Below are 10000 nucleotides of genomic sequence, written 5' to 3' on the forward strand. Positions count from 1 at the left end.
CATGCCAGGATCACCACTTCAGGGACTTCCACCTGTTTGTGCTGCTCTTCCAGGAAGGAAACCACCAGGTCAGTGGTGTACACAAGACATTAACAATTGCCACACGCACAGCCAGGCACCCTCCCTCTGAGCCAGGTGCCACCCCCTAGCCAAGCTCTCCCCTACCCCCACCAGCCAAGCACCCTACACCCCACCTCAAACTGCCAATGACTCACCAGAGCCACTCAGCCCTGAGCCACCCGGGGTGAGCTGTCCTGAGTGAGCCACAGGAGGATCTGCCTCCTTCACTGCTGCCACATACTTATCCCACCAAGTGGTGAGGAAGAGGATCAGAGGGCACTCCACGAGCCGCTTGGCCACGCTGCATGTCCAGTTTGCCATATGCAGTGAGCGGACAGTGTATTGGACACTGCGGTCTTAAACAGTAGCCTAATTTCCCGTCTTTATCTTAAATCTACATTGTGCTCCTCCTTGGCATTCCAAATGGGCTGGGCCATCCTGAGAGACAACGAGCCCTTCCAGCAACCATAACCCTAACTGCACATTAGCATGCTTAGCCCCTCACCGAAGCAGAGCCAACACCCTTTCATTGTCCGTGTCGACTCTACATCTGCTGTCTCCACTCAGCAATGGTAGCAACAGTAGGACTGTTTGTGTAGGCTGTGAACTTGGTGCGGGGGGTCTCTTTATTCAGTATTTGTACATTGTATAGAATAACTGGGTCCTGGTTCACATCTATGGCCTTTAAGGCACAAAAGAATAGACCAGCCAGGATTGTTTTAACATCCTGTCACCTACAGACAGTCTAACAACTCAGGCCTGGCTGCAGGAAATGATTTAGGCACCTAAATCCCCGTTTCATCAACACTGGGCTTGTCTACACTTGCCCCCAACTTCAAAGGGGGTATGTTAATCAGGGCAACAGGAGATTACTAATGAAGTGCTGTGGAGAATACGCAGCACTTCATTAGGCTAATTCTCACCCGTGGCCACTTCAAAGTGTCAAACTTCAAAGTGCCAGCGCGCATGTAGCTGTGGGCACTTTGAAAAATTTTGGGGAGTAAGTGCACGTCAAAGTTGCTGCGGGGGGAGAATTAGCCTAATGAAGTGCTGTGTATTCACCACAGCACTTCATTAGTAATCTCCCGTCGCCCTGATTAACATGCCCCCTTCAAAGTTGGGGGCAAATGTAGCCCCAGCCACTGTGAAATATAAAATTCCTCCTTACCCTCCACAGGGCCTAACCTCATACAGCGGCTAAATTTTTGCAGCAAAAGTTCCCTAGGTGCCAATGTTTGTGGCCGGCGCCTCCCTCCAAGCACCTAAAACCCTCCTCCCAGCGCCAGGTGCAAACCAGAGGAAGAGAGGTATAAAGACCCTCTCAATCGCATGTGGATCCCAACTGGGTGGGAGGTCTCCTGAGCATCTTTTGACACACACAAGGGGCCAGGGGCTAATTCGTTGCTTTCTGCCCAGAGGTTAAGATACTGTTGTATTAATTTAGAGTGAATACGTGGGATAAGGTGCTAACGTAACCCAGCCACTGTCCAGCAATAAAAAGTTTCAAACAAGGTTTGGGGTTTGGCATACAGAGACCACAGCCTGCTTATTGCCAGGGTAAACCACATCATTAAAATATTTTACCCATTTATTACAGTCACAGCAAAAAAGGAGAAACACAGAGTTTGAAAGGTTAAGTATTTACTAAGGCTTTCATTCTAACAAGGTCCCTCATGCCATTCCATTGGGCTGGAGGAAGTTTTTTGGTGGGAAACCTCCCTTGTTTGGTAGGCTCTTGGATGGTATCAAAGACAGTAATTTCTCTGCCGGGGGTGGGGGGTGTAAAAAAGGAGTCAGTTGAAATGGGCTGGAGCTGTAGTTATTGAAGTCCAATCTCATTTCATGCCAGGTGGTGCTTGGGATTTAGCTAGAGCCATGTAGTGGGAAAGGTCATCAGGGTCCCTCTCTTTGTGACTCAGTAGGGTCAGGATTGGGACCAAGCTGGTCTGGGGTCCCAGGCAGCCATAACGGCAAAGCTCACTCCCATTGCTAAACTTCCTCCATGAAATCTCTTTGATAACCTACGAAGGACACAATGAGTGAATTATTCCAGCTCCTCAATTTGTGGCCCAGAAATTAGGTCTAGTTTTCTGACACACTAATTTTGGTTCCCCACTTTTATTGTTTACCAGCATGGTCTTAACCTGGTCCTTGAGTTAATCATGGGGGCCTTTTGGTTTGGACTAATTCTGTCTGTCTCCTTTTTGTAGCTTTGCCTATTGATATTTGTTGTAGATTACTGTAACAGCTGATGAACTTTCACTTGCTTTCTTTAATAGTTGATCTCACAGTTTATAGACTAGTTATCACAACAGCACTCACCTGAGTGATGGGAAACCCTAGGTCAATCCTCCCCTAAATCTGAGCAAGAGAAGGCATTTAAATGGGACGCTGCCACTTTTCAGATGAGTGCACTAATGAGTGGGCTGCAGATAGTCTGATATTGGGCACACTCGTACTCTACTGTTGAAGCTGTTCCACTCTTCTCTTTGAGCTAGAGAGAACAAGCGAACAAGTTTCTCCATACTGTAACCTGGCAATTAGCACAATCACCTAGAATGTAGAAGACCAGCCTTCCGCTACAATTTCTCTTTAATTATTTATCCACAGTACATAACGTCCTTCACACCAAGCGGCAAGACTTTGTCACAGATGAGGAGCTTTGGAACAGAGCAGGACAAGAACCAATTGACACTGAAATCAAGAGAAGAAAGTGGCGATGGCTGGGGCACAAGCTCAGAAAAACCTTCATCCGGCATAGTCCGTCAAGCTCTCATGTGGAACCCACAAGGAAAACACAAAGGGGGAAGATCTCAAAAAATGTGGAGAAGATCTACTGAGACTGAAGGACAACAGCTGGCGTCCTCCTGGAGTCAGATAGAAGTTTTGTCCCAAGACAGACTGAAGTGGAGATGACTTGTAGATGACCTATGCTCCACGAGGAGTACAAGGGTTAAGTAGTAGTAGTACACAGCTTCAGTGGTCAGAGCACTCGCCTGAGAGGTGGCAGAGCCCTGATAGCTCCTTTCTGCCTGCAGGCAGAGTGGGCATTGGAACTGGAGGTCTCCCAGGTGATTACCCTAGCCAGTAGGCTGGAAGTTATAAGGGAGGCCCTCCCCCAACTTCCAGTAAAAATGATGTAGGTGCATGAATCCGGGAGAGGGTTTCTGCATGAGAATGACAAGCAGAGATGAGACTTGCTACACCCTCTGGCTTAGGAAACTCATTGGCTTTTGTGAATCACAGTCTAACAAAGTGGGGCTTTACCCATGAAAGCTTATGGTTCCAAGTATCTGTTAGTCTCTAAGGTGCCATAGGACTTCTTGGTGTTTTAGTCTGAAGCACTGTAACAGTTTCAGCCTGTGGAGTGCACTCCCTCTGGGGCAGCGCAGGCCTCCGCACCTCATCCAAGTCTGGGCACGGCTGACCTTGGGGAAGACAGCTGTCTCCCTGCAGTTCAGACCCCTCTAACGGGGCTGTTGGCAAATGACGTATGTGCCCAGGCCCTAGCACAGGGCAGGGCAGCAAATGCCTAGTCTCAGGAGGGGCCCAGCCTGGGTTCAGGGTGGGGCAGCAACCAGGCAGTCTCAGGAGAGTCTGGCCCTAGCTCAGGATGGGCAGCAACAGTCTCAGCTGGGGGATATTTGCTCAACGCTTGCTGAAGACCCATGCCCTAGCTCAGGGTGGGGCCGCAAACAAACAGCCACAGTGCCCAGGCCCTAGTTTGGAGCTGGGCAGCAGACAAACTGTCAACCCTTTAGGTCACCCGGGCCCTGGTGCAGGGCCAGGTGGCAAACAACCAGGCAGAGAGCCTCCGGACTGGTTTGGGGCTGGGCGGCAAACAAGCAGTCAGCAGTTAGGTCACCTGAGTCCTGGTGCAGGGCAGGGCGGCAAACAAACAGCCACGACAAGCGCCATGGGTTGGGAGAGGTGAGGGGCTGCGTCTCCAGGGGTGAGGTAGGGAGACACAGGACCCCCCACTCCACGGAGTCCCGGCCCAGGGCCCTAACACCAGCTCTCACCAGGGATCAAGGTAACAGGGATCCAGACCACAACCCACTACCATTGGCTCGGGTGGAGCATTCCCCAGGCTGCTTCCTGCCTCCCCCTCCATCGGTACCTGGTCCCACTCGGAGTGCTTGGCGAGTTCAGGAAGGGAGGGCCTCCTCCGCGTAAGTGAGGCGGCAGGTCTGGCCAGTCAGGCATCTCCACGTCATTCAGGTAGTGGACAGGAGGCAGGATTGTTGGCTCCAGCAGGTCCGAGGCCTCAGAGTCACTAGTGGCTGGCAGGATTCCAGGGTGCTGCCCGGCTGGGCCTCTGGGGCGGCCTCCTCGGCCTCTCAGTCAGGGAGAGGCCACTGCACCTTGCTACAGGCACCTATCTCTCCCTAGTCATTGTAGAGAAACCTAGGCATTTACCTCAGGCTTTGTGAGCCGCAGTGATTTTTCCAGGTGCCTAAAAGTTAGATGCTGTGTGATGTGCAGTGTCACAACACCTAAGGCTTTTTGTGCATCTAGGTCTCAGCAGTTAAAATACAGGCAGCCAAATCAACACTGCTGTTCCCATTCTAAGTACCACAAGTGGAGCTGGACTTGTGGTAAAAACTGTGAGAATTTCAGGGAGAATCAGTCTAATGCAGATAATGATTTTGGTTTTTAACTGTGTGTCTTGCCTTAACATACAGTTCTACCATCTTGTAACATAACACTGCATTTTTACAGCATCTTGCACACATTCATCACATTCGTCTTCTGCCTGTTGATTTGCTTCTGGAGTGTGATCCTGTGTAATATCATGTACGTTACTGTTTTGGTTGCTGATTTTGTGTTAGGAGTCATTTGGTAAGGAACATAGACTGTATCTGAGGAGAGACTTGTCAAGAAAGAATAATAAAATCAAGAGCAGTTCTTTAACATCAGGATACGCAGCTTAAATATTTAAAAAATACCAAAACACATTCCCAGAGAAAATGAAAAACTCCGTCATACACTGCCCAATATTTCATAACTAAAGGTACCTTGGGGAGCGCATGTTTGAAAATCCAGACAGTATCACAAGAACTGATTTAAATGATGGTGACAGGCAGGAAATTAAAGACATGTGACAAATGAAGTGTTCCATGTGGTATTATGTAATGAGTATCATTTTAAAACCTCCAAACAGAGATACAACTTTGAGCTTTGGCTCAGAAAGAGCCTCATAAATCAATTTCAGTGGAAAAGACCTATTTGGAATAGGGCTCCCCAGTCAGAAAGAAGGTAACTAGACAGAAAATATCCCTTCCTTGGGTTTTAGATTGGACTAGCAGCGGCTGTAAATCAGAGTGATTGGGTTGGGTGGACGGGCAGGAGGCAGGAGAAGAAAATAATATTTCATCCCAGCAATGTACTTTTTACGTTCAAGTGTCAGAGTCGGTCCTGGGGCATTTTTTTTTTAAAGGAGACGTGTCTAAGCAGGAGCTATGAATAATAAATTACAGCACACTCAACAGCTGCACCTGGCATCAAACCTAATCACAGGGCGTAGGGGTGCTAATGTGAAGATTTTGCACAAAGGATGTTCTTCTGTCTATTTCAGTCACTCCGAAGAACTCAATCCATGATGTTGGGTCAATAGTTCAGGAGAAGCAACAATACTGCACGTTGTGTGACGAGTCCATTTCTTGCTCTCCCTGTCTTCTCCCCATGTCTATTTTCTTTCTCAGTGTACACGAGTTCATTGTCAGGGTATGATTTCAAAAGCTCTAGCCATAAACTTCCAGCTGGAGGAGGGAGAATGAGCACACGCCACTGCAGTACCAAGCTACGTCTACATGTGAAGCCTACCTCGAAGTAGCTTATTTCGATGTAGCGACATCAAAATAGGCTATTTCGATGAATAACGTCTACAGGTCCTCCAGGGTTGGCAACGTCGACATTCAACATCGACGTTGCGCAGCACCACATCGAAATAGGCGCTGCGAGGGAACGTGTATACACCAAAGTAGCACACATTGAAATAAGGGTGCCAGGCACAGCTGCAGACAGGATCACAGGGCGGACTCAACAGCAAGCCGCTCCCTTAAAGGGCTCCTCCCAGACACAGTTGCACTAAACAACACAAGATCCACAGAGCCGACAACAGGTTGCAGACCCTGTGCATGCAGCATGGATCCCCAGCTGCAGCAGCAGCAGCCAGAAGCCCTGGGCTAAGGGCTGCTGCACACGGTGACCATAGAGCCCCGCAGGGGCTGGAGAGAGAGTGTCTCTCAACCCCTCAGCTGATGGCCACCATGGCGGACCCTGCTATTTCGATGTTGCAGGATGCAGATCGTCTACACGTGCCCTACTTCGACGTTCAACTTCGAAGTAGGGCGCTATTCCCATCCCCTCATAGGGTTAGCGGCTTCGACGTCTCACCGCCTAACGTCGATGATAACATCAAAATAGCGCCCAACACATGTAGCCGTGATGGGCACTATTTCGAAGTTAGTGCCGCTACTTCGAAGTAGCGTGCACGTGTAGACACGGCTCCAGTGTCCTCAGGCCAAAAAGGTCTGCCTTATCCTTTACCGGGAAGGACCCTCTGTTTGGGTGGAATTTCCAAGCTCCTTGACCCCAATCTCTTCCATTTAATTCTGTTCTGCTATAGTATAACTCCTTCCTATCAGATGTGTAAAAGAGAATGTTTGGGGCTAGTCTTATGGGGTGGAGCTACGTATCCCTGGGGGCAGACAGCTCAGAAGGTAGCGCTATATTCGCTCTCTGATTGACTGTTGTCATTCTTGCATGGCTACAAAAAGAAATGGCCCTGACAGGTGTTTCCACCTCTAGCTACTACGATTCATCCATCACTTCTTTTTATAGGGTGCTTTTGGGGCACGTATTTCCAAGTGCTTCCCAAAAGTGCAAAACAAAGTAATTGGGCAAGCTTGACTTTAGGTACTGTGGGCATCAATATCTGCTGATTTAAAGCTGCAGGTCTTTCTGTACAAGGTGCCAGTGCAAGGAGATTTCACAGGCAGGGAGCAAAATGGGAAAAGCAACAGGTGACCAATGCACTAGATCTGTCTGCACATGGAACTAAAAGAAGAAGTTACTGGGAGACTATAATCACAGCATGTAGAGTCATCTGCATAACAGTAAACGACACCATTGAATTCCAGATTAGTTTCTGTATTACAGATTAGTTACAAATTTGTGTTTTCCTGGCTTCCCAGCAGATGGCGCAATTGAATCATGAGGAAAAACTGCAGTTTTTCCGTATTTATTCTTTGTCCCCAATTCTGCACAGTGCTACATTGTTAGTTATTTAAGAGTGTGCGGAATTCAAGGTTTGAAAGGAGAGAGGAATTATTATTTATACACTGCATAAAGTGTGCAAACTGCATTGTGGTCGCTACGCTAAAGGGATGACAATCTAAATGTTGTCATCTTATAAGTGATAACAAAGGGAAGATAGAGGAAAGTCAGGGTTACAGTTAAGAATGGGGAGTTGCTTATCAAGGAGCTCTGCCTTGAGCTAAGCTTGCCTGACTCTTGCCACTGCAAGTCCCTGACCATCACATTGTGTATAACTTTGCCAAACTTTAATCATTTGAGGTGAAATTTCCCATGAGATATTTAAGAAGATTAAGAACAGGTTAGATAAATGTCTAGCAGGGATGGTCTAGCCAGTACTTGGTCCTGCCATGAGGGCAGGGGGCTGAACTCGATGACCTCTCAAGGTCCCTTCCAGCCCTAGCATTCTATGATTCTATGCACAGAGGTGAATTGTTTTGCAATGTTTCAGCAAAAAATGGTTCAGCTGTTTTTAAAAAGGACGTGGAGGGGATAAATTTTTTTAGCATGTTAAACAAAATTCTTACTGCTATTTTGTCGAAACTCAAGTGCTTTCACGCTTTCAAGTGGGGATTTCAGCTCAGCAAGTATCACTCTGGCATCAAGAAGGCTTTTGTATTTGTTGAGAGGGGGAAAAAAAATATCTGAATTGGGCCAGGTTAAGAATTGCCAGGAGATCTCAGTTTGTACGTGTAGGGAATGTGGCAGAAGGAATGCAGTGCTGCTGAAGGCTGGGAGGAATGAGTCTCCCAGAGGTCATCTGCATGAGAATGCAAAAGGTGTGCATGTGTGATACCTTTTCAGGCAAAGCCTAATGGGTAGCAAGTAAGCCATGAGATTTGGTCTATTGTAAATATGTAGTTGTAAAATCACAATTTAAGCTGACACTTAAGGTGGGAGTTGTGAGATCTCACCAATGCTCTGGGTTGTTGTGGGGGGACAGGGCAGTCGCCTTAGCTGTGTAAGACATTGATTACACAGGGCTCCCTGGTTTAAAGCATTGTGAGAGAGAAGGGGAGGAGTATGGGTTGAGCCAGCTTGCTGAGTGCCTTGGCCCTGCCTATGCCTTGGCCATATAGCTATAAGCCTGGCTTGACTAACCCTCCCCACCTGTTAAAAGATAGAGCTGGATACTAGGGTTTTGTGAAACCCCACACTAGAGATACCAAGAGCTGAAATCACAGAGTGGCAGCTGAGGCCACACAGAGCTGAAATCACTGGGTTCTGCCTTAGGGCAGTCCCAAGCAGTGAGGTTAGGACTGGTGGACAACAGCAGGACCAGCGGGCGGCCGGTAGGGGTGGTGGCGGCGGCGGCGGCAGCAGCAGACGACGGCGACCGGCGGGCGGCCGGTAGGAGTGGCGGCGGCGGCAGACGACGGCGACCGGTGGGCGGCCGGTAGGAGCGGCGGCGGCGGTAGACAACGGCGACCGGCGGGCAGCTGGTGACAGCAAGGGGAGGCTACAGACAAGTGGACAGCTAGTATTGCCCTGGTGATGTATCTGTGGGCTTTGAGTTTGGGACTGCACCGCAGAGGGTACACCCTGTAACTGTGTGTGTGTGTGGAAAAGGGCCAAGAGCCCCAGCAAGAGACTGGGTTCTACTGCATATGGGGATGGTATCTGGGTAAAAGGGGTTTTGTCTCTTCTGTGCTGAGATATACTGCATCTGTCGCTGTAACCTTGGGGTAGGTTACGGTCATTAAACAAGCCATTTCTATCTCAGACTCTGTGCTTGCGAGGGGGGGGAGAACCGCCTTACAGGCACCCAGCACGGGGGTGAAATTGTCCCAGGCCACTGGGTGGGGGCTCGAGCCGGTTGATTGTATCCTTGATAGGAAAACCCCACAAGAGTTGAACCCGGCCCTTCTGGCAGGCATCTGGCGTTAACAGAAGGGTTACATACGTGATCCCTGAGACTTGCTATAAATATGGCAGCTACATGCTCCAAAGATTCCACCTACACTGAATGGGCTCCAGCTCAGTGACTGATGGGGAGAACCCTGCAAGTCTGGCCGCTGAAGCAGCAATGCCCAAACGAGAACTGGGACGCTCGCTTTTCCTGCTGCTCCATGAATCCGCCCAACCCGAATGCACAGGGGAAGAGCGCTGACCCTCCGCTTTGACCAGGAGAAGACACAGAAGGTAAATGTTAAAGCAGAGCCCATCAAATGTCCAAAACGACCCTTGTGGATATAAAGTAGGTGCTTGGTACCAGGATATTGAATGAGCACCTGGGTAGCTCCCAACTGCTGTTGGTAAATGAAAACACTGGTTGAATGGTGAGCAGAGAAGAGAAGAGCAGTAAAACCTTCATGTGAGCCCATTTTCTGACCCAGATTTTGCCCCCAAACTGGCCCTCGGAAGGGCGGGAAATGGGGCAGTTGTCCCAGGGCCCGGCCTTTCAAAGGGAGCCAGAGCTCCAGCTGCTGCTGCTGAAATAGCAGTGGCAGCAGCCAGAGCTCTGGGCCCCTTTGAAATGCCATGGAACTCTGCTGCTGCTTTGCAGCTCTGGGAGAGCGTGGGAATGGCTGAGCTAAGCACTGACCCTTCCACTCTTGGTCCCACCCCTTCCCAGGGCAGAGAGACAGGTACCCCCTCCCCTCTTGTCCTGGGCGCACAG

Source organism: Carettochelys insculpta, chromosome 5 (assembly GCF_033958435.1).
Source record: "Carettochelys insculpta isolate YL-2023 chromosome 5, ASM3395843v1, whole genome shotgun sequence".
NCBI classification, from domain to species: domain Eukaryota; kingdom Metazoa; phylum Chordata; order Testudines; family Carettochelyidae; genus Carettochelys; species Carettochelys insculpta.